Source organism: Vulpes vulpes, chromosome 4 (genome assembly GCF_048418805.1).
Source record: "Vulpes vulpes isolate BD-2025 chromosome 4, VulVul3, whole genome shotgun sequence".
NCBI classification, from domain to species: Eukaryota; Metazoa; Chordata; class Mammalia; order Carnivora; family Canidae; genus Vulpes; species Vulpes vulpes.
The window spans coordinates 100,865,553-100,885,651 of NC_132783.1; the positions used below are offsets into that span (position 1 = coordinate 100,865,553).

The 20,099-nt window shown below is 39.7% G+C and overlaps 2 protein-coding genes and 1 pseudogene across 2 annotated transcripts in view; 2 read left to right on the forward strand and 1 right to left on the reverse strand.

The window, feature by feature from the left end:
* INSYN2B (inhibitory synaptic factor family member 2B) overlaps positions 1 to 6,903 on the forward strand; it is a 175,995-nt gene extending 169,092 nt beyond the window's left edge. The window contains exon 6 of the transcript XR_012001189.1: positions 6,288 to 6,903. The gene's annotated coding sequence lies outside the window, so the exon portion shown is untranslated. The remainder of the gene's footprint in view (positions 1 to 6,287) is intronic.
* The window catches only part of DOCK2 (dedicator of cytokinesis 2), a 397,545-nt gene that overhangs the window by 261,340 nt on the left and 116,106 nt on the right, over positions 1 to 20,099 (reverse strand). The window lies entirely within an intron of this gene.
* On the forward strand, positions 7,092 to 7,514 carry LOC112926347 (large ribosomal subunit protein eL32-like; annotated as a pseudogene).

The window sequence follows — 20,099 nt, forward strand, 5'->3', positions numbered from 1 at the left end:
TCTCACCCACCTCCTAACCCTGGCTAATGGAAGGAGAAGCAAATGGAAAAGCTTGGGGTGGAACCAAGTGGCCTCTATACTGGATAATCTGGGCCTTCTCTAAAGGAAGATTCCCATCAAAGTAATATGCTCCATTTCAAATTCACGCCAGAGAAGAAATGAGTCAAGTTAGCTTTTTGATTGCAAAGAGCTGTGTCTTACATCCCTTGCGCCCATTTGGTTCTAATTCAGTGACATCTGGAATTCAAATTAATTTATAAGTACTTAGGATACCTATTAAAACAGTACCACCTTACCTCTCCAGGGCTTATCATCCCTGACCCACTGCCTCTTTTCTGCACCATGCTACCCAGATCCCTTAATCCCTTCACCCCAGCCCCTGGCCTTTTGGAGACTCACACAATTCACTGGCTCCATGAATTTCAATCTATACTTAACCAGGAACTCTTTCACCTTTAACCCTTTCTGAGCTAATCTGCAGTGGTATACTCAGACTTTTCTCAGCAGTAGGAGTCATTATAACAAATATGTTTTAATAAAGGGTAGAAACCGTTTGTCCAGAAATCTATTGAGAATGAAAGGGAATGGGAGATCAGGATGCCTGGGTGGCTCAGCGGTTGAGCATCTGCCTTTGGTTCAGGTCGTGATTCCGGGGGTCCTGGGATTGAGTCCTACATTGGGCTCCCTGTGAGGAGCATGCTTCTCCCTCTGCCTGTGTCTCTGCCTCTCTCTGTGTCTCTCATGAATAAGTAAATAAAATCTTTTTTAAAAAGAAAGAATGGGATAGGAGGATATTAAGTATGAGATACACAACATATGTTGAACACCTTTTGGGTGCCAGGCACCACACTGAAAATTTATTTAATCATTACTAAAACTTGTTCCATATAATGTTATCCCCACTTTACAAATGAGAAAAAAGCAACTCCAAGCAGCTTGCCCAGGGTCACTTAGCTAGTGTAACAACAACCGAGGCAAGATTCCAGCACAGGCCTGTCTGACTTCAGTGCCAGCACCATTCCAACTTCCCTCACCCATGCATGAGTGCAGACCATCATTTCTCTACTCCTACATTCTGCCAGCAGGAGGCAGCCACCCTTTGAATTTGTTAGCTCCCTCAAACTGGCTGGCCTGAAATAGAAAATCCAAGATCCTGTTGATTGATCTGTTGAATGGTTGGTTGCTTTGTCTTGTTTGTTTTACTAAGGGTTTTGGTCCCAGTGGAATAAAACAAACAAAAAATTCCAGTCCTAGATTCCTAGAGTTAAACAATAATGAGCACTCATCAACTCCGTGATTTAACCTTCAGTTCAGTCATTCACTTTCATTTTGTTACTTCAACCAGCCATTTCTTGAGCTACAATTGGTTGAGCTTACCCATCTCACTACAGTTGGTTAGCAAACAGCAATCATGACTTTCAAACCATTCACTACTCTTTCCTAGAAGATGGTGAGAGCTTGGCATGAGATGTCTAATCTCAATCGAGTCCCGCCTTCTACAGTTCCTGGAACAATCTTGTCACACAGTAGGACTCTAATAAGTGTTAGATGAGTGAATGAGTGTTTGCTAATTTTAGAGAAGGAGCCCTGTCTGCTTACATTGAGGGCAACTGTCAGAATCAGAACCATATACTGTTGGGTTATTGCAATATTTATAACTCTGCACTGTCCTTGAAGAAACCAAGTGGCAGTAGCTAGGGGCTGGAGGAGGAAAGTTTAAGGAGCAGAACTGTATGTATGCTTCTTCACCTTCCCCTCCTTCCCTGAGCAGCCCTTCAAGCAATACCTTCCCATTCTTGGCTTTACCCCATCACAGAGACAAAGATGGAAAGTGGGCAGAACTCTGGATCGCAGGCCCAAAGACATAGGTCCAAGTCCCACCTTACTACTGGTAGGCTGTGTGACATCAGATGGGTCATTTTACCCTCTTCTTCTAAATACGGGTATTAAAATGCCTAATTCATAGGAGGGTCCAAATAAGACATCATACAAATTCAATTATAGTTATTAAGTATAATGAGGTGTGGGGATCTGATGCTATCCTAAGAAGTTTGAGGATCCAAAGCAAAGCACATTGAAACTTCAGTTTCCTTCATCTATAGCTGCCGTGTACACTTGACAAAACACCTGGACCAGGCGTGCTAGAATGAAATGGATTTGAAGCTATTACCTGCATCATTCAAACAAAGTGTGCTTCTGTCTGAAATACCAAACTCAGAGGACTGCATTCCAAGAGGTGGATATAAATTGAATGATTGGGATTCTGCACACAAGAAATGATTGGGATATACACCTTGGATTTTTATGTTGCCTTTTGTATGTGGAGAGACTAAAGACGAGCTCAGACAAGCTTTTTCTGAATATCCTTTTACATCTCTGTTTGCAACTTAGAATAATAATGCCACTTACCCACAATCCTCATGCCGCCCCCTGAGCAATCCTATATTGCTGCCGTCACAAAACATATGAATACCAAGGAAAAAAAAAGAAGAAAAAAACCAACAGCAATGTTTTGGATCAATATGAGCAGCCAGCATTCCATTTCTGGGAAAAGTGCACATTAAAAGCCTCTTGTTTACATTTTAAGGCTAACAGAGAGGCCCTTCATTTCAGAGAATTAAATGAGAAAATTCTCCTGGATTCAAGCATTAGCAAAATGGAATGGTTGTGTAATTGTCTCCAATCATCATCTGATTCTCTCTTCCTCTCACCTTCCCCATAACAGCTCCAGAGGAGAGGAGGCTGGGGCCTCCCTCATTTACAGCCAGCCCTACACATTTAAAAGCCAGTGTTGCTCATAACAAAGGGAAAACAACTGTAATATATTTCAAACAAGCTGAATAATCAGAAGCAAACTTCAAAGAAGGGGGGGAAAATCACTGACTTTTACCCCCCATAAATAAAAGTGGAAATGTGGAGAATTTCTCCTCTGGGCTGTTCTTTTCTAAAAGCTCTCAGCTAAGAAGGTAGAGAACAGAGACAGCCCTGAGTGGGTGGGGACTTTTGCCTGCTTAGTTTTTCCATTCCTGTAAGAGAGCCCACGTGAGCCCCCTCCCTGGAAGGCTCAAAGCAAAAGAGTGATTTAAGAAATGAATCACATACTTGGGCCCAATATTTTAATGAGAGGATCAAAGAGATCCCATTTGGACTCTGAAGCCAGTGAAGAGAAAACTAGGCTAAGTGTGAGACAGGAGAAAGTAAACAGAATAAATATCAGTCAACAACATGTAATAAGCTTTCTGGACAAAGGGGAGGACAATATATGGTCTTTATCCTTGGGGCAGTTCAAATGTAATAAAATAAAGAACCAGTCCATTGATAGGAACAGTAGAAAAAATGCATGCAATGAAACACACTGTTTTCAATTATGTTCAGTCCCTGCTGATGAACTTTGAACTGTACTCCTATGAAACAGACACTAATATCTTATTTGGGGCATGACATGTTGATATATTCATTATTGGTTATGTGTATTTCTTCCTATCTACCTTACTCCAAAAAGAAAAAAAGAAGATGACATGTCAATGTAAAAGTTAACATAGGGGCTCTGAGTGCCCATAAAATGTAGCTCTCTCCTCATGTGATAAACCGTCAGGGCAATAAAGGAAATCACGAGGGTCTAGAATTTGTTGGTCATTAACATAGAAGAGTACTAATTCTGTAAGAGAAACAGTTTTTCCTGGTACTGAATTCTTAAAGGAATTTTTCATACTGAGTTAACGTTAATGTTCTACATTAAAGTTTAGTTGTGTTTAGCTGCTTTGACATCAAACTGTGGAATTTTAACTGAAAAGAACCTGAGGAAAGCTAATGGCTTTGGTTCCTTTGACTGTGTCATGTGCCCATGCCAAACATAAAAACAACAAATGGCGGGGGCAGTCTCAGGACTGTGTGCTTGTCCTTACATGGCACCTTCATTTATTTTTCATGCCAACAAATATTTATGGAGTGCCTAGCAAATGTCAAGCAACATAAATGACACAGAGGTGTATAGGACCAGGATGTAAGTGGTGAAGTTAGAGAGAAGTGACCAAATTCTAGGCATATATAAGATTTAAAGGCCTTAGTGATTCATTGGAAGTGAAAAAAGAGGCACAAGAAAATTTGAGGGTTAGCTCCAAATGACCAGCAGAAAAATAAAGGAAGAGAAGAAGGTTTTCATGAAAAGAAAGAATATAGTTTTGGAAATGTTGAGTTGGAGTACGTAAGACATTCAGATGGAGACATCAAAGGGACAGCTGGTTAAATGTGTCTAAAAGTGATCTTACCAAAATAGGTAAGCATAAATTCTACATATGGAAGATACATTGAACATGGCTGCATCCTACGAAGCATTTATAATGGGTAGTTACAGTGTGTTTAGCAGAAAACACCTTACTAATGTTTATTTGGTGATGGTCATGAAGACCATGATGAAAGAAAGGAGAAGAAAAAGGAGAGGAAAGAAGATACAGAAGACAAGGAAGATGAGGAGAAGAAAGTAGAGGGGGAAAAGGAAAAGTAGTCACACCTGGGGTCTGCACCAGGATGTCTGGGGACACATGTTGAGACAAAGGTGCTCAAAGGGGCTTGGAAACAGAAATTTTCACTTGAAGTTTTTCGATCATCACAAGGACGAGTTTAGAAAGAGTCCAAAGATAGTTAAGCAGCCCAAACTACCCAGGTGATGTAACCAACACATTTGTCAACCTGTCACTTTACTAAGTAGGAGCAAGGAGAAGCTGAGGGGCACAGTTTTCTGGCAACAAGAGTCAATCACTCTTTCTAGAGCACCTACAATGTACCCAACTGTTGAAACTGGGATGGAACATAGTAAAAGTCTGGCCCTTTCCCTCAAGAACTCTCGTGCTAGAACATCATGCACAGCCTACCAGCCCAGGACAAGCAAGGAACAGTGATAAAGTAGACTATGAAAAGGGGAATGGGCAGAAATGTTAACAATTAAGGAGGCTCCATTCTCATTCCTCTGATGCACTAACTACTGGGCCGCACAACTAGTGCTACAGAGCCAATGATGAAGGTTAATTAAGAGCAAGAATCTCTCTATATCTGTGTTTCTTTATCTGTAAAGTAGAGAAAATGAGAGTACTTCCCTTCACAAGGTTTAAAGAATAAAATAATATGTGTAAAGCACTTGGAGCAACACATCTGTACCATGGTAATCACTATATAAGTCGCAAACTATTATTGTTTATTTTCATTTTAATTTCCATATGTAACTTTCTAGGTAGTAAAAATATGCTGTACTTTTACATAGATGGTGGTTTCATGGGCAGATACATATGTAGAAAACTCACCGAGCTGTACATTTAAGATTTGTGTATTTAACTATATATAAATTACACTATAGTCTAATATATTATATATATACACTATACACTATAGTCTAATATATAATATACTATATATTATATATTAGACTATACATATAGTTACAATGGAAGATGATATTAAATTCCTTTCAAAAGGTGTACAGTGAGGCTTGAGGAAGTCAAGCAAATTGCCTGAGATATCATACCAGATCTCAGCCTGGATTCCTATGTCAGCTGAGCCTTGATCCTTAACCGAGCTCAAGATAGCAGTTACCTAAAGATGCTGTCCCATACTCAACTTGGAGAATCTTCTGCATGAAGAGAGAGCAGCTGTTCCCACCTCCCTTCCATTCTTTCTCCCATTTTCCACCCTCTACTCATCTCAGCTCAATTTCATTGTCTCATTGATTATTAAAACCAAAATCCTTGCCAAGTAACAACCCACAGGGAAACACCCAGAGAAGGACTGTCAGTGATTAAGGACTGAAGGGAACACACCCCAAGCTCTGCAAATTTCTCAGGGGCTGAAGATGCCCACTATGAAACTGAAGTGCACCCACTCTAAGCATGTATGCAGCTCCTGCCAAGACAAAGAGCATCAGCCAGAGAAGAGTGAGTGATCCTAATTTACGAGGTGCTGTAGAAATTAATTTTGTATACTTCTTCCATTAGCAGTGTGTCTGAATTAACTTTAATATGCAAGTTATCATGTTAATCTTTGATACTAAAAAAGAATGTATCATCATTAACCTTCCTATCCCTGAATTTAGCAATGCAGTCTTTTTATTAGCCATATGCAGTAGAAGTAGCATTATTTCTTGGCATCTCAGCACTCTACCTATCTGTATGCAGTTCCACCAGTCACTTTGTAAAATCTCTGCTGATTCAGAAGCCCATTTTTCAAACATTTGACTCTAACTGCCCATAAGTCACCAGAAGTTGACTCCACCTCCCCCCTCCCCATTTTTTTTTCAGATTCCTCTAAATGAGAATAAATTTTCCACTGAAAGAGCATTCCACAAAGAAGACATGATGGTCAGTGGAAGAGGGCCCACAGCAGGAGGAGATATGAATAAGTTCTGTGTGATATTTATGAAAGGCAAGCTCATGCCAGATGGCTGGTCTTCAGAGCTCCAGGATATTTGGGTAACTAAGTTATAGGTAAAGCGGGAACTTTTGCTTCAGAGAATAGGTAAACACAATAAGCATCATTAGAAGATTAACTGTTAAGGATAATGGGAAAATCACTCAATAGTATAACTTAGTACATCTTTCCTTTTATGTATTCACTTGATATATGTAAATTATAGGTAAAAGAAAGTTACTTTTAGCTCCATTTGATGAATAACTTTAATATTCCTAGCCCTTTCATTCCATACATTCTAATCTTTAAAACATGATAATAGTAGGAAAATTTTAGATAAATTGAATTTTGCCACCTTTTTATTCCATTCACACCCTCTCATTGAACAGCAAGATAATGAGAAATTAAAGAATTTCTTAGAAGAGGAAAACAAGACAAGAATACAATATAATCCTAGAATAGAACATCAGTCCTTGAAAAATAAAACCAGTTTCTGTTCTCAACAAATGCAACAGTATACAGTTTATAATTTAAAATTACCTATACACTGAAACTAACCTGGCTACCAATCCAGCTTTTTGGCTTCTAAGAAAGCTACTGATAATACGACAATGGACATATCTGAGTTTATCTCTGGTATATGGGTAGTTTTATGTTCTCCTTTTAAATCTAATAATTGTTGGCTGCCTGCAGAGGTGGCAGCCATCGATTGCTGGGCATCATGGCTGCCCTCAGACATCTGGTGAAGCCCAAGATCATTAAAAAGAGGACCAAGAAGTTCATCTGGCACCAGACTGATACATCAAAATTAAGCGCAACTTGTGGAAACCCAGAGGCATTGACAATAGGGTATGCAGAAGATTCAAGGGCCAGATCTTGATGCCCAACATTGGGAGCAACAAGAAAACAAAGCACATGCTGTCCAGTGGCTTCCAGAAGTTCCTAGTCCACAACATCAAGGAGCTTGAAGTGCTGCTGATGTGCAACAAATCTTATTGGCAGAGATTGTTCACAATGTATCCTCCAAGAACCCCAAAGCCATTGTGGAAAGAGCAACCCAGCTGGCCATCAGAGTAACCAATCCCAATGCCAGGCTGCGTAGTGACGAAAATGAATAGACAGCTTATGTGCGTGTCATATTTATGTTAATAAAACCATAAAACAGAAAATAAATCTGATAATTGTTTTTTAGGCTGATACCTTAAAAAGGCATGATATGAATAAGAAGACAGCCAGAATTCAGCCATTATTTCCTCAAAGGGCCAAGAGCTTTCTAAAGGACAGAATCAAATATTTTCTAAATTTTAGCATTTAATTTCCAAGTTAACCATTATTTTTGCCAATGTGAAACCCACCATGTACTGCTCATAATTTATACCCTGCCCTATTATTTACATAATATCTTTTCATAAAGTAGCTGCATTCTAATCTGCTTGCATTCTTTTAAAAGAAAAATTTCCTATTGCAAATGGAAAACCAGTATTGCTTGATATAGATGAAAGGTAAGTGTAACAATCAATACTATAAAAGCAGAACACTTTTATTAAATTCCAAGAAGAACTTAAGCCTGAGGTCTGCTCCCTTGTTATCAAAGGAGATTAGTAGAGAAAGATTAAAGACAAAACAGCAAAAGTATACAAGCCTTGATACAACCAGAAACATTGAGAGGGAGTTGGAAGAGAATGAATGATCTTCTGCTTCTGTAGTACAGTACTTTACTTTTGCATACCTAATATTATCCTTCATGCCAAAAAACATAATTTTGCATATGGTGATACATATCCACACTTTGAAAAATACAAGGAAAGAAATCAAAATCAGGATTCCTAGTTTCCCATCTCTGCAACTAACTCATGGATAACCTTGGATATGTCATGCTGTAAAATGAGACAGTTGGATCAAGCAATCTCTCCGAGATGCTGCTCAATTCTATGTGCCTATGTGTTATGAAACCTTTAAAGATGTTCTAGCATATCTTCTCATCAACTAAAGTTTTCAGTTGTTAATTGCATTTATCCTGTTATCTAAAAGTCTTACCAGGAAGAAATAGCAAAGATTTGAAAAGATCAGCTATTTTGGGGCAGAAGAACCTTTTGAAGCTGTTGTGTTGAAAAAAAAAATCAATAAAATTGACTGCAATCCAGGCACAACAGAAGTTGACTGTCCAGGATATATGCCTGTGCATCCCTTGACTTTGGAAGTGGGCAAAGTGCTGTCTTTCAATCGACCTTACAAACCATCACCTGATCATTTGCCTGGGTCAAGTGATAGTGTATGCCAGGTGAGTAGTAGAGGGTGTTGATTCAAATTATCAGTCTTATCTCTTCCTACCTATGAGAAAAATAGATTGCAGAGGGAAAAAAAAAAACCAGTAGTTAAAAACCAGTAAGTAACTGTAAGCTTACCAGAAGTAATTGTAAGCTTGCTCATTTGCAAGATCTGGTATTAGTTAAGCAAGTTTCTATAACTGCAAAAGAATGACAACAATTTTTATAAGATTTCTATAAGATATTACAAAAAGTAACTATTATCAGAATTATAATAGTATATATATATTTTCTCTTTCTCACACAGTTTTTTTTCCTGTCTTGATATTCTGAAAAAAAGTCGATTTAAACAACATTTTATTTTTAATGCTCTACATTAGTCTCACCTCTGAACTGATAATAATGAAAACAAATATAATAATTATAAGTGAAAATTTTATGAAAATAATAATAACACTTATATTAATTTTAAGATACCACTTATGGGCATTTTTTTTATCATCCAGGGACCATGCTAAGCATTATTTCATTTATATCTATTTTATTTATATCAACACTATTATTATCCCCATTTTATGGATAAAGAAACAGAACCAAAGAAGTGATATGACTTTTCCAAAGTCATAGATGGATACAACTCAGAGATTATGAAACAAAATGAATAAACCCCATAATGTCTTTCCAGAACTCAATAAGTTGTTAGTAAGGAGATCAGAAGAGAGACCCTCTTCGTACATTTGGGGCTAAAGTCAAGAAAGCCATAAAAAAAACTTGGAAAAAAAAGTTGTTAAAAAAATCAGAGATTACCAAAATCTAGCTTAATATATTGAGAAAGACTAAATATTTAGTTCTGAAGATCTTTGGTATTCCTTTTGTTTTATGTTCTTAAATAAATGTTTAGATGTTGTAAACAAGAAAGACTGAATCATCCTGGCTCTCTCCTCTGAAGTCCCCCATGGCATTTTGCTTATAGCTCTACTATAGAGTATCCATCCTGCATTTTATTTTTTTTTAATTAATTTTTATTGGTGTTCAATTTACCAACATACAGAAAAACACCCAGTGCTCATCCATCCTGCATTTTAATGAAGAATGCCTCATTTTGCAAATGAAGGCAAGCTCCATGAGGACATCGCCATGTTTTTGCCAAATTTGTATTTTCTAAATGGCTTCTCAATTCTTCGTTTATAGCAGAGAATCAATAAACATTTATTGAATTGAAAACCTGCCTCTTTAAATGCCTCTCTTTGTCTATCCTATACAGAAATTAAGAAGCCAGGGAGGCAGTTAAAGATATGGTTCTTGAGGTGAAAGCAAAGACTTGGACTACAGATTGAGGTTTAGGGTTGTGGACATTCTGGTGGCACTGAGCTCCCGTGTGGATGGTCTCCCCTAGGCAAGAGCAGGCAGGGTGGAACCGGAATACAACTGAGAACTGGAACCCTGAGCAATTGTGGAATGAACTTGATTTTCTCCAAGGCAATGCTCCTCCTCTCTCTGTACCTCCCATTTCTGATCCTTGGGCATAGAAAGTAGTGGCTGGAGATCTGCAACCATGCAGCAGTACATCCTGAGGATGTCCCCATTTTCCAGGACCAACCAGGGGACAGAAACTATGGAGGGCTACCCAGTGTTATCTTCTATGTTGGCAAGAGAGGGAGAAAGGTAGGGTGGGGCAACAAAAAGTTACAAAAAGCCTGGCTACACAGAAGGAGCCAGACTTCAGAGCTGCAAGACAGCCATCTCTCTTGCTTTCCTCCAAAGATCTCAAGGTCTGTCTCTTGATGTGTGTGGCTGAGATCTCCTGATGAACTAGAATGAGAGAGCAACACATCTTATGCTCAGAGAATTATTTTCTCCTTTTCCTGATGAACCCATAGTATGAGCCATTCTGCTATGTGCAGACTGGTCCCGCTATCCACCAAGATTTGCAACTCACTGTAGGATCCTGAAACACCACAAATTTTCCTGAGAGGTGACTGGGACCTCTTGATTTCTTGACACAGGCATTCAGCAGATAGCAGAGTGCCGTAGTCAACCTCCTGCTACCTGGACTGTAATTTATTTAAAAACCTGCAGCTGCAACCAGAGGGGAGCCCAGAATCCTTATAAACCAAACTGAGCATCTCATTGTACACGTAGGCTCTGGCCAATCTGGGACATTGGCATGGAGAGGCAAGGCTAATGAAAACCAATGTATTGAGACCCATGGAAATATTTGCATGAAAGGAAAAATCCACCTGCAAGTGGGGTTCTGTTGTCCTGACTGCTGCCCCCTCTCTAAATGCTCAGAAGACTGGTCCTTCAATTAAGATAATTGTTCTTTCATCCTATAAACATGCTTTAAGTACCTACTCAATGCCAGTTATTTGGAATACAGAGATAAAACTCTTTACCTGAATACAAGAAGGTGCAAATGCAGGGGATACCTCAGAGAAGCATCAAAAGAATAAAAGCCTCCTCAGATCCATAATAGGTGGATTCTCTCCACACTTGGTTGACTTTTGATAAACCAAATGCAAGCTGGGAGTAATGCTCCATGTGGCCAGATGATGCTGGCACAAGGGGCCCAAAGCTACTATATTGGATGCCAACTTCTTTTAGCTCACCTTCACAGGAGGAGGACTTAACTTCTCCATTGTTTTGAGGAGCCTGCAAAGAGTTCACTAGGGGGAGGTGTGTTGGACCCAACACAAATTTTTTAAAAAACAAAAAACCGCCCTTCCATTATGGAGAGGAGGAATGCTGAAAATTTACAATGGAATCAGAGCAGACTCTATCCCCACTGGGTAACAGAGCCAGTTTCAGCCTGAGTAGAGTGGCAACAGTGAGGATAAAATGGGCTCAAACTAGGTGGGAAAGAGCTGAATGCTTCTCAGCACAATAATGTCAGGATTGGCTAATCCCAAAGGATTGAAGCCAAAGCCAAATTAGTAAAGGAAATATGCTTCCCCCAAATGAAATTAGACTATGCTGTGTCTGAAAAAAAAACAAACAAAATTAAACAAAAGTCAATGCTAACCATGGCAAAGTATGCCTACTTCTTAGATGACCCAGAAAGAAAACTGGTTGGAGCTCCCTCTGGCAGGGAAAATGACATGCGATGAATTCCTACAGCCCACCTTCTCTCTCGGAAGCCTGTCACCATCTTTATCTCATGTTGTGGAACTGGAGGCCATGGCCCGAGGAGAACCTCACTCAGAATTAGTTAATGGCTGACACAGGCTCAAAAAGAGACCAAGGAGCAAGGGGCAAGATTTTGCTCCAGGTCAGGGAGGAAAACCGTGGATTTAAGGAAGGGACTGCATAGGGAAGATGTGGGGGCAGGGTGGGAGGCCAGGCAATGACAGAGTCAGAGACACAGAGAAATGATCAGGCCTGCAGAGCTGGAGGCTGGTGGGCTACACGGTGGGCACGGTGTGGGCCTGAACCACCACCTCATCACCTTGTGCATTCCTCTTGAAGCAGCCATGGGAAATCATCAGCACAGCTGCCTCACAGCAGTTTGCTCAGAGACAGTAATCCCTGAGAGCCAGCAACAGCAGACACATTTGCCAACCACTGGCCTACCGTGGGCGTGAGCCATGAAAAAAATTCCCTCACCACCTCCCTAAGGCACTGACATGTGCCCTTGAATCAGAAAGAGCAGGGACCCCACCATACTTGAGTCACACTTCCAATAACAATTTGTGTGGGGGCAGCTAACTGGCCTCCTTGTAGCCACTTCATCTTTGAGGGCCTTTTCTTCTTCCTCTGCAGAATGGATGGCGGGGGGGGGGGGGGGGCAGCTCAATTTGTGCTTGTGTGTGTATGGTCACTGGATTTTTAACATTTTTAGAATAGACATTTTTTAAGAGTAGTTTTAAGTTCACAGCAAAATTGAACAGGAAGTATGGAGCTCCCATGTACCCCCTGCCCCTCCACAAGCCTCCCCTACTGTCAACATCCCTCATCAGAACCAGATCAATTTTTCAGAGATTTCTATAGACCTAAACTTTTTTGTTTAAACCAAATTGTCATAGACATATAGAAAGAGGGAGAGAGGGAGGGAGGGAAGGAGGGAGAGGGAGAGAGCTCTTCTCTCATTGAAGTTAGGGGAGTAGTAAGGCTTGCTATCCATGCAAGAGTGAACCTTCTTCTAATCTTCTCTGAATTACTAAATTTGACCACCTCTGAGAAGCTGGTTGCTAGTGTCCCTTCCAGCTCAGACATTTGATCTACCTCATGGGCTCAATTTTTCAACACACATATGCATATACAATCTTTTAGGTAGTTCTCAAAATAACCCACAAGCCAAGAAGAACACGTGCTTATCAATTTTATTTACATTAAAGAGAGCTGAGGCGTCAGGAGCTGCCCATAAGTCTGACTTAAGTCTCCTTCTGGACTTTTGTACCTACTCTTTTTTGGAGGGATTGAGTAAAAGAGGGAAGGTAGTGGTGTGAGCACAGTCCTGAGTCTCATCACCGTGTCAGACAATCAAAAACCTTGAGTGCAGCCAGCAAATCTGTTTGCTGGGGACACACAGACAATTAAGGATAGTATGGAAATTAGGAGTGAGGGGTTGGATCCCAGTTTCCTGTGTACAGAAAAGGAAGAGAATAATAATCTCTGTGAGTAGGGCTGATGTGAGGCTCCGTGAAGAGAATGATGTATAGATCTCAGCACAGGTAGGTCCATAAACGTCAGAGTGAGAGGCCTGACATAACCCCTAATCTGAGCTTCTCATTCGAGAGATAAAGAAAATAAAACAGTATCATTCACTTTTGAGTTGGAATAAATAGAAAACTGCAAAGCTGAGAACCCAAACCTCATGAGTTCTGGTTTCACATTCTGTTCCATGATTACAGATAACAGTAATACTAATAATAGTCACTGATGATGATGGTGATGCTCCCTATATGAGCAAGTACCAGACCCCACTATGCCTCATATAGGCATGACGGCCTGTGATGTTCACAACAAACCCATGAGGTAAGTTTCCTAGGCTGTGCCTGTTTGGCAGATGAGGAGTCAGATGCTCCTAGAGGAGAAGTGTCCTGGTTAAGGCAGCAAAGTCAGGACTAGATGCAAGCCCTTGTTCTGAATGATGGTTCTGTGCTGTGTCTGCCTCAAAAATGGGAGGTCTCTCCTCAAATAATTTCCCCCTCTTTAGCTGAAGCCATAATTAGACTCTTATTTGCCTTTGAATAATTGGCTTCCCTCTTTGCGCTGGTGTCTGGTTCCAGTTGGGCAGTCACTCCAGCCTGGAGGGTATCACACTCAGCAAATCCACTTTGGCCGCCTGGGGCTAATGAGGGCTCTCAATGTGGTTGCATTTAAGTGGCTGGTACTGCAGAGAATATTCACACACAGACACACCCCCTACGATCATGGATGAGAGCGGAGTTGTAATAACATGCTCTTCCAAACTGGATCATACCACTCCAGGTCTTCAACTGAGGACAATATGGTCTGCTGTCGCTGAGTCTATCACATAAGGAAGAAGCAAAATCCTGTGTATGAGTGTATGTGTGTGTGTGTGTGTGTGTGTGTGCCAGCACATGCGTGTAGGGGAAGAAGAAGGGAGAGTCAAAATCCTCAACAAGCACTGAGAAAGCTGAGTGAGATTTATGTCCAACAGTGAAGAAATAATGAGCACAGAGGACAAAGATTTGTCTAATCAAGACTATGAATTCCAGCAAGTTTTTCTAGCATTAAAGTAAATGAACGCAAATGTCCCTAAATAGGAAAATAGTGAAATCAGTTATAATCCATCTATGCAACAGGGTCCTATGAGGTCCTTAAAAATAACATGGGAAAATATCCTCAATAATTTTCAGTGAAAGCAATAAATTACAAACTTGGTAAAGTATTATTCCAATTATGTAAAATATATGATACAAAAGACAGGAAGAATAAGCAGTGGTTACCTCTAAATTATGAGCTCATAGATGCTTTATATATTTCCAAATGTTCTCCAGAGGGCCTGTACCACACTCACCTACCTCATCCATAAACCTGTCCCCAGCATTCCAAAAGTACTGTTCTTCCCGAATTCTGGTAATCATCGTATTTGCAGGATTATTTGTAAATAGCCCTGTAAATTTATAATAAACTTATTCAAGCCCTATACATTATTTTAAATCCATAAATACTAAATTTACACGGGAGGCCTGTTGTCCTGGGTCCATATGTAGGTTTTGTTTGGACTGCATATGGTTTAAAAAACATATCAGGAGGCTTCACATAAAAACATATTTGTGGAACTTCTCTCCAAAGAGGGGAAGACCGGGTAGCATTGAGTCCACATACTGACATGGCAATTATCAGTTGGCATGGACTCCCCTTCCACGTCCCCACCATTCCCTGCAACCTCCCCACCATGAGCTGAGTTTCAACTCATCATTGTTACTTTGCTTTCTTAGTAGTAGAGAGATATTTCTCTGTATACGTGTCTCTGTCAAAGGTGAGAAATGAATGACCAAATGGCACTGTGTTTTAGGACCCAAATAAAAGGAATCACATTTCTTTATGAAGTAAATAAAGTTATCACATGTTTCATAGGTAAGAAGAAAATCTGTTATAAAAAATGTAACTGAAAAAATATAACTGAAGATTATATTATTATTAAAATATATATTGATAAGGTTATCTTATTAAAAGGAATAATAAGTATTGCTCTGCAGCCTAATTCCCTTTTTTTCCTTTTTAAAAAACATTTATGTATTTGAGAGAGAGATAGAGACAGAGAGAGTGAGTGCACACTTGCAAGTGGAGGAGGGACAGAGGGAGAGGAAAAGAATCTCAAGCAGATTTACTGCTGAGTGCAGGGCTCCATGCAGGGCTGGATCTGACCCATGAGATCATGACCTGAGCTGGAATCAAGAGTTGTACAACATTCAACTGAATGAGCCACCCAGGTGCACCTGCACCTTCATTTCTATTACCCTCATGTGTGTGCTCAAGTTTGAAGACCTCTAGGGTAAATCTTTTCTCTCCCAACTGTAAGCTCCCTGGGGGGGGGGGGGGGGGGGGGGGGGCAGAAACCCTTCTGTTCAAATGCCATATTGTACAGCACTTCAGAGAGTATACTTGGCAATCAGACAGACCCCAACTGGAATCCTGGCCTTGACATGCTATTGGTCTGTGACTACTGATAAGTTTCTCAGCCTCTTTTAGTTTCCTTACCTGTAAAATGGAGATATTAATCCCTACACTTTACAAAGAGGTCATGATAATGAGATAATGGGTGGAAAAAACAGCATAGTGTCTGGCACAAAACAATGGTTAAATAATGGCCATAATTTTTTTGAAGATTTTATTTATTTATTTGAGAGCAAAAGAGTGAGAGAGAGAGAGAGATCATGATCAGGGGAAGGGCAGAGGGAGAAGCAAGCTCCTTGCTGAGCAGGGAGCCCAATGTGGGACTCTATCTCAGGACCCGGGGATCAGACCTGAGCCGAAAGCAGATGCTTAACTGACTGAGCCACACAGGTGCCTGTGGAGGCCGAGAAAATGAAGGCCATTCCACTTTAAGTTCAGCGTTAGCACAAGTACAGCCATCCCAGGCCCCTGTGAATAAGAGCTGAACTTTACCTTACTTCAGTTACAGAAAAAAAAAAAAAACCAGTTTACAGCTTAATGTCCTAGAAAGCCCCATGTTAGAATAAAAACAGAGCCCAAGCCAAGGGCAGGAAGCCCCTATTAGAATGAGAACAGAGCTCAATGCCCTTGAAGGCCCCATATCAGAATGTAAACAGAACTTGAGGAATTGCTCCACCCCTTCTGGAGGTCCCCTAGACCAGCCCTTAAAACTAAGCTGAAACCCACCTCGGGGTCCAAGTCCCTGCTCCGCTGTGTCGGGTACACTTGGACCCAAGCTCGAGCTTGCAAATAAACCCTCGTGTGTTTGCATCGGTGTCGGCTCCTTGGTGGTTTCTCAGATTCGCGATCTTGGGCACAATAGTGCCCCATAAAATGATTTATCACTATATTTCTTTCATAATCCCCATAGCATAGCGCTGGCTACATATTTAGATTTTCAATAAATATCACTTCAATTGAAATGAATCTGCAGCTGGTTTTCAATTCAGCTGTATTGTGGTCTGAAGGAAACTTCCTTCTATTCTAGGACGATGTTGGGGCGGGGCAGAAATCAGCAAAATCAAACCTAAACAGGTCCTCATAAAAGCTTAAGAATGTCCTAAAACCCTGCCTCACTATAATTTAAACCATCCATGACTGTAATCTCACAATGAAAACAAACAAAACAATTTTGGAGTCAACATATAAATGTGTAAAGATTTACAGAAACTCTCTCATTGTGTGAGTTTCCTCACATGTAAAGAATCACTTCAGAACCAGAAAGAACCCCATGGGTCATGGACAGAAAGGCACAGAAACAGCCTGATCTTGCAGTTCTCTAGTTTTAATGAGGTACTTTCTTTTTTTAATTGCAGAAGAGTTGATTTGGATTGTCATTAAAGTGGTAATTTGGGATTCTCCCCCAATTAAATCATACTTCATAATGTCATACTTCATAATGTCATTAAAAGCTACTATTCTAAGTATTGGGGGAGGTTCAAGAGGAATTCTTTTCTTTGATTATATGCCAATTTCTTTTCACTTCAGCCAAAAAAAAAGACACTTTTCCAAATCTCTCCTGGATTTGTTCTGCAGTTTATTAAATCACTATGTTCTCTGATTCTAGATCTGAAGATTTCTTCTCAAGATTGAATTCTGTGATCAGTCACACTGAAAAGGGAAGAGATGTGAGGGACAGCCTCTTCTCAGATCTCCAAGTGGAAAGGGACATTTTGGAACTGGACGTGGCTTTGTAACACTGTAGGCAGGAGGGACAAGCCCCTATTTAAAGATCATTGATGTCTCCAAGTACTCTGATGAGAAAAAAACTTAGGTACTCAACACTCAACAGCTCTTTCTTGAAGAAAATAAATTGGCTCCAGTATGTAAATCCTTTTACGGTTCTGAGCCTGGCTATGGAAACTTGAGGGCATCTTGCAGTTTCCATTTATCTGTTTGACCTTCTATAAAATGGCCTCATTCCTTGCTCCCAGTTCAGGCAGGATATTTTAAAGCATTGGGTGCATATATGGAAGGAGGGGTTTTTAGGCATGAAACAATGTTCAAAAGACTCAGCAACATTATCGTTCTGAATCAGAGAATGATTTTTTAAATCAAAAGTTTTCATGTTGGTAGAGCTCTGGAAAATCTTGCTCAATGTCATGATTATATATAATTGCTCTACAAAGGTTAAGTGACTTGCCTAAGGCTACACAACTATGCCACAAATGAGATAATGTGCATTGGTGTGTAGCAAAGTCCCTGGTGCATAAGATGCACTCAGTAAATGTCAACTGCAGTTGCTACTGTTCATATTACTGTTGTTGTTATTATTCAGGTCTCCTTACTCTTAGTTCAGTGCTCTATCTCTTTTTTTTTTCTTTTTTTTATCAGATACAGAAAGAAACCACCCTGTGGGCCCCAGCAATTTCTTGCTATTAGAAAAATGAACATTCAAAGAAACCATCTCATTTTTTTCATAACTTAAAAGGTCCAAACCTGGAGAAGTGCTATGTCTTGCCACATAACACAGGAAGCCAACATAACACAGGAGCCTAATTTGGGGCGTGCCTACAGAAAGAGAAGCCTGACCCTCCTAACCCTTCCACCCTCAACCTAGTAATGGCACAAAGGAATTGCACACTCTGGACCAGGGATTGAATACAGGCTCTAGCAAGTCTCCCTGTACTCAAGTCCTCAGGGAAGAATAATGTCCTGGAAATACAAAATGATACTAAATGGAGAAAATAAACTGTCCCACACCTGAAACTGGGAACAGTTATGGCCAAATGGCAAAAAAAAAAAAAAAAGGAAAGAAGAAAGAAAGAAAGAAAATCAAGAAAGAAAGAAAGAAAGAAAGAAAGAAAGAAAGAAAGAAAGAAAGAAAATCAGTTTCCTACCTCACACCATACATAAAACATAAGTTATGTAGATTGATTACAAACTTGTGTATCGAAAATCAAGTTATTACATTATTGGTAAAAATATAAATGAAAATCTTTTAGGCTTTGGAATTGAGAAAGATTCTTTAATAAGACATAATAAGATCTGACTTAAAATGATCAATAAATTGATATTAAAAATAAGAACTTCTGTTAAGAAATTACATCTTGAGTAAATGAAAAGATAAGTTATGAGTATATAAATGAGAAGATATCCATAATATATAAGGTCAGCAAAAGAGTATGAGGGATACTAAAATTTCCTGCAAATCAATAAGAGAAATACAACCCATCCAATAGGGAAATGAACAAAAGACATGGACAGACATATCACCGGCATGAAACGCAAGTGGCAAAAAAAATAAGAAAAGATTTTCATCATCATTGGTGATCAAAGAAATGCAACCCAAGATAGGGAAGAGTTATCTTACACCTGTCTCTTTGGAAAAACTTAAGAAATGAGAGAATACCCAGTGTTGAAGAGAATGTGGATCCACAGAATTCCTCATGCATTACTGATGGAATGAATGTAAATTGGTACAACCACCTTTGGAAAACACTTTAGCACTATCTCCTGAAGTCAAGCATTCAGGTTCTTATGACCAAGCAAATCGTCTAGTGGTTATATACCCCAAAGAGACTCTTGGACGTGTGCAATAAAAAGCATGTACAAGAACGTTCCTAGCAGCAATGCTTATAACAGGGAAACGCTAAACCAGCCTAAGTGCTTAAAATCCATGGTTTATTCACACAATGGAACCTTCCACAGTCATCAAAACAAGGAATTCTAGCAACCTGTAATATGGATGAATCTGTATAATTTTAAGTGAAAATGAAGTAAGTGACCCCTCTACTCCTGCCAACTTTCCCAGAGTTCAATACCTTTCTTATAAAGGTAAAATAACCAAAGCACTGGGGATATACAGAGATGCAATAAAACTGCATAAGAAGGAAAGCATTAAGGAAGATACAAGAATATGGTTACCTTAGGTAGAAGACAGAGTCACATGGTTACATATAATTAACTGTTAAGTTTCTAGTTTTTGTTTTGGGTAGTGAGTAGCTGAATGTTTAATTTATTCAGTTAATAACTAACTGAATATGTAAGAAAAGAAAAGCAAGCACTTGTATGGACCAATGATGAGGTGTATTATGAATCAAGTACCGTAATGCCTCCAGTTCTGTACAACTGAAGTCCTTTCTTTCCTTTCCCCTCTTGTAAGCCATTCTGACCATTTCATTGTATTACTGTCCAAAGCCAAAGTCCAAAGAACAGTTCCTGAAAGCTGGCATCAGCGAAGCTCTACACAGAGTAGGAACATAAAGAAATAAATCATAGCCCTTACCCATAAAGAGTCCAGTCCATCAGCATAGACAGTCCCATAAACAGACAAATAAGAGTGTGAGATATCATATGATGCAAGTCTGC